Source organism: Octopus bimaculoides, chromosome 13 (genome assembly GCF_001194135.2).
Source record: "Octopus bimaculoides isolate UCB-OBI-ISO-001 chromosome 13, ASM119413v2, whole genome shotgun sequence".
In the NCBI taxonomy this organism is placed as follows: domain Eukaryota; kingdom Metazoa; phylum Mollusca; class Cephalopoda; order Octopoda; family Octopodidae; genus Octopus; species Octopus bimaculoides.
The window spans coordinates 27,843,146-27,848,966 of NC_068993.1; positions in this window are offsets into that span (position 1 = coordinate 27,843,146).

The window sequence follows — 5,821 nt, forward strand, 5'->3', positions numbered from 1 at the left end:
ACAGGCCAATTTCTTGCCTCCCATTAATGATAGTCTGATGTTAAGATTACAATAAAAGGTTTTTGCTATTATGTACATTTAAAAGTATTCTGATACTGTTTACAGATTAAAATGTTTTGGGGATTACATAGATAATATTTTCTTAGGATATGAGTAGTTCCCTTGAGCACTATTTTCTGAATTTCTTCCATTTTGGGATTTCCTGGCACCTGGGTAGAAATCAGCCCCTTTTGATATCATTCCTAGGGCACCTATCACAACAGGTATTGTTTCAATCTTGAGGTTCCACATTTTACGAATTTCTATTCCAAGATCTTTACACTTACTCAGTTTTTGGTAGGTCTTGACAGATAGATTTAATGTCGATTGGGACAGTCATATCAATGAGGAGGCATGACTTTTGTCTAAAATCAATCCTTGAATGTAATATCTGGCCTATTTGCAACTATCTTTCTGTCTGTTCGAACAATAAAGTTCCAAAGGAGTGAGATGTGATCATTTCCAAGTACTGGAGGTGGTTTGTGTTTCCACCAGATTTTATCATGGGGCAGGTCCAAGTCTTTGCAAATTACCCAGTGAATATACATGCCCATTGAGATACTCTGTAGGCGTAAGAAGGCTGCAGATGGACACAATATGATCGACATGTTGGGCTACTGCCATTTTTTAAGATGCTGGCCTGGTAGATTGACAAATTTATTTTTTGAACCAGTTGAAGATACACGAGATGTCGAAATATCGTTCACTAGATAACAATGGCACTCTTCTTTTAATTTTGACTCTATATCTTCAGGAGGAGTTACCTCAATTCTTTCTATATTAACCAAAATGAAGTAGATTGACAAATTTAGTTTTTGAACTAGTTGAGGTAGTATCCTTCTTGTGCTCCTTGACTTTGTTCCAGATGTCACTCCAAAACCTTTGACTTTCAATGTTATCTGGTATCAACTTTTCATCTGTGCACTCTCCATTTATTTTTTTGACTACCCATCTGATAAAGGTACTCTAGACACATGTGCGCGACATGGTGATCAAGATTGGCAGCATGTGACCTCGCAGGTGGGACCTAGTTAGAATTTTCTTCAGGTCGAATAGGCCATCCCGCTCAAAAGGTACATGTTTCCTAAGGTGAATTATTCAAACCCTAAAGAATTCCTTTCAACACATGGCTATGATGCTCCCCCACTGCTTCTGCTCACGATCAGAGATGCACATATTATCAGCCACTAAGGGAGATACTGAAATGGTTAAGGTCAAACAACTGACAAGCAAATCTGTGGTAGTGAGCAGAATATTTGCTGTAGCCTATCATGATAACACATACTGTAATTTGAAACTCCGTAAGTTGTAAGAGATTTTATAATCTTTTTGGGCTTCTAAGACACTATGTTTTCATTTTTATTATTGCATTAGAAACTTCAATGTTAGTTTTCTTGGAGTCAGAAATAGAGGTTAATAAAAGTATACAATAGGCGGCTGAAGGAATATTAGTTTTAAACAAAGATATTTTTCTGCAATATGCTGGTAGCTTTCGTTTTGCCAATTGCAAAATTGAAGACTGATGATGTCATTCTGTCAAAATAGGAATGCAGGATCTCTTCGTTCATAATTTTGAATTTTTGAATTTCTTCATTTTACATTGAAAAAGACAGGAGCGCCGTCAAAAATCTTTCAAACAAATAAACAATCTATTACAATTGCATCGCACTCTTCTTCTTCTTCTTCTTCTTCTTCTTCTTCTTCTTCTTCTTCTTCTTCTTCTTCTTCTTCTTCTTCTTCTTCTTCTTCTTCTTCTTCTTCTTCTTCTTCTTCTTCTTCTTCTTCTTCTTCTTCTTCTTCTTCTTCTTCTTCCTTAAATGCTGAAAACAGTTTTTTGTTTCGCTCGTGTTTTGTGGCTATTTGTATTAGTTTTCATTGCTTCTGAAGTAGGTATTTTTGCAGTCCTATAGTGGTTATTATTATTATTATTATTATTATTATTATTATTATTATTATTATTATTATCATCATCATCATCATCATTATTATTATTATTATTATTATTATTATTATTATTATTATTATTATTATTATTATTCATATGCTCACAACCTATTAGACTGTTGGAAAAGAAAAATTCCTAACATTAGGCTACAACAAGTAACTTCTTAAGTGTCCTAGCTGTTCCTAATAACACCGTTTTCTGGAGCTGTATCAAACTGGGTTTTATGCCTATTTCTTCTATTCATCCGTTCAAACCTTTAGGGATAGTTCCTAATGCCCCTAGAACTACTGGGATACATTTTATCAGCACTTTCCATAGTCTTTGTAATCTAATGGCTAGGTCCTGATACTTTGCGAATTTTCTATACCTCTCATATTGATATGAAAGGTATAGAAAATTTGTGATTATAAAGCCATTTAGGATTATAAAGCCAATTATCTGGCACTTTCTATTCTCTTTATCTACTACTACTACTACTACTACTACTACTACTACTACTACTACTACTACTACTACTACTACTACTACTACTAAATCAGGACTTCTAGCTTCTATTACTCTGTAGTCTGAATGTTAAAGTCCCACAACATTTTATATTTTTTACTTTCTAGTACTTTACTATGTTCATGTTCATACCATTTATCAGTATGTTCAAAACTTAGCTTTCTACATAATTCCCAGTGGATTACTCTCCTTAGGTTGTCATATATTGTACTCTTTGTGCTAGTATGCTACATTCACTTACTATATGAGTAACACTTTCCACTTTTAATTTGTGTAACCTACATCAGGAACCTACTTGGTTTTTGTCTATCTTGGCTTTTATGCAATTAGTCCTAAATGCTTGATCTTATGCTGCTACTAACAAAATTTCTGTCTCCATTTTCAGCCTTCCTTTCTACAACCATAACCATGTCTCATTACTACTATTTGCTGCAACTATCTTTGGGAACCTACCATGTAAAGCCTTCTCCTTCCAGTCAGATAACTTTTGTTCTTTCTTCTGGTTTTGAACTTCGCTTGGCTTTTTGGTTTCGCTATGTCTTGCTGTAACTCTAGCAGCTTTTAATAAACTTTTTTCTTTATTACCTACATAGGAGTCTATATCTACTCTAGCTAACTTCACGCAGTATTCTACTGATATTAACCTTATTCCATATTGAATTCCTTCCTAGTTCTTCTGTCTAGCTTCGCTAATTCAGTTTCTGTCCAATCTGCAAAAGCTACTGAGTGTCTATGTAATGATACTGGTAATGTATTTACAGTCTTCACTAGATTCGGACCATTTAGATTTGATTTCATTAACTTCCTCACCCTTCTGATGTACTCCTCAATTTTCATTTTCATTTCTATAGTTAGTACTCTCTCAGATTCTAATATCCCTAGATACTTATAACTCTCTCCTTCTCTCAGTGATTTTAATATCTGGCCATCTGGTAATTGGATGCCTTCACTATTGACTGGTTTCCCCCTTTTCAATATTTGCACGCTAAGGAATCTATCTCTTTTTCATTCTTACTAAAAAGTGTTAGATCATCCATATAGAGCAAATGGTTAATTTTTCCATTACTATTTCTGAACTGATACCCTGTCTTTGCCTTCCTTAATACTAAATTGAGGGGGATCAAACAAGACAAATATTAAAGGGGATAACTAGTGTCCTTGGAAAATTCCTCTCTTGTTATTAACTTTCCCTAAGATTGTATCACCTAAGTAGACCTACTTTCCATTTCTTCATGCTAAAGCTAAGTAATTCTCGTATGTTGTCTGCTATACTGAATATACTCAAACATTCACTTATCCATGAGTGTGGGATTAAGTCATAGGTCTTTTTATCCATGCTATTAAATTTTTCTTCTAAATTTTACTTTATTTAGAACTGCTTTGTCTATGTATAATAGATCATGCGTTCCTCTAGCCTTCTTCCTGCAATCTTTCTATTCTGGCAGTAAATTCTGGCTGTCTAGGTGCTCGTAATGCTTTCTGAGAAAGCATTCCTGTTAACAGCTTCAACACTAATGGTAAGGTAGTGATTGGTCTATAATTGCTACCCCTAACCTTAACCCTAACCCTAACCCTTACTTTTGTCTTTCATAAGAGTACTGTTTTCCCTCTAGTCATCCAATCTGGAATTATTCTTTCGTTAAGGCAATCCTGAAGTTGTTCCCTCAGCCTCCCATGTAGGCTACTAAATTTCTTTAAACAGTACCCCTGAACTAAATCTGGTCCTGGGCCCTTCCAATTCGACATTTTTCTTTACTCATTAAGGCATTTATTAGTCTTAGATCTGGCTGCTTCTTCCCTTACTTTTTTTAACCTTACTACATTTCCATTATGATTGACTGGCTTATCCCAAATATTACTCCAGAACTTTCTAGCTTCTACATTAGGTTTTTCATCTTCAGTACTTTCTTTTTCACTATTTATTTGGTTATGAAATCCCCTCTGGTCTGTTTCAAATAATCTATTCTATTGATACTGATATATTCTTTTCTGGTATCTAGAAAGCTTACTTGCTGCTGCAATGATACGATGTTGCAACACTTCTACGAAATTTGACTAAGTATCTTTTCTCAAGAGAAGATTGAAATCATGCATTTCCTAACTTCCAGTTTCCAGACTTCTATTCTACTCAGATCTTGTCTTAAAGTCTTCATTTCATTTTGTAATCGTCTTTTCCATATTTGCTCTTTTCTAACTTTTCCTAGTGGAATATCCAATCTTCTAGTAATTACTACCCCTCTTGCATAGATAAATTTCCTAGTCATATCTAACAGCTTCCTTCTGTTGGTACCTTTTAATGCTGGCAATCTTTTTCTTACTTCTTTACTGATTACTTCCTGCATTTCTAATTTTTCTCACTTAAATCACTTAAATTGCTGGTGCCAGTTGTCCCTTCCTTATTGGTAGTGTTATTGTTATTTGTTCCTTTTAAGTTCTTCTTTGGTTTGAACTTTATCTCTCATGTTGTTGTTTGTCTTTCCTAGTGCCCGGTCTTTCTTTTTCAGTTCTCTTATAATTTCTTCCCCCTTCAATTCTGTCATCCATCTTCTCCTAATAGTATTAGTTTGATCTACTACTCAGTCACTTTAAACATAGCCTTCTCTACACAAAGTGTTAACATCCATTTTCTACAACCCCTTCTTTTAGGCTCAATTTCTAATATGTACTGCATCACTACCCTGTTTTCTTCGCTGGTCCACTTCCTCCTCCTTACTCTATTATCTGCTGATGCTGTATTAGGATAACATCTGTGGTCAATCTGCATCTTTACTGAATCACTGCCAAGCGAGAGGCCTTCCCTTAAAGGTTTAACCTCATTTTTGCTGTTGCAATCAGAGTTTTTCCGCAAACTCCTTTCTCATAAACTGAGATGAGGTAACGTTCGTCACCATTGTCATCACCACTATTATTATTCGACATCTAATAGTTTCAAGTAGCTTTCTATTACATCAATTGCTGCACTTTCGTGCTGGTAAAGCATGTGCTGCATTTTACTATTGTTATATGGACTGTTAGATATGTAATTCGTCTGACGTTCCGTGTGTCATGTGGTTCGTCTGAGTTCATTGTTTCATTGTTGTTGTCTTGTGTGACTGTGGTGGTAAAATGTCATTGAGATAAATATGGCTGACATGACTTTTGTTTATTCATAACGAACATTGGGTGAGTGCGTTCTTTGTATGTAATTGAATAATAAATGTAATAATTAAATTGTACAACTCGTTGTGTTATCTCTACGAGTCATCCGAGGGAAACATAACAACTATAATAATAATAATAATAATAATAATAATAATTATTATTATTATTATTATTATTATTTTTATTATTATA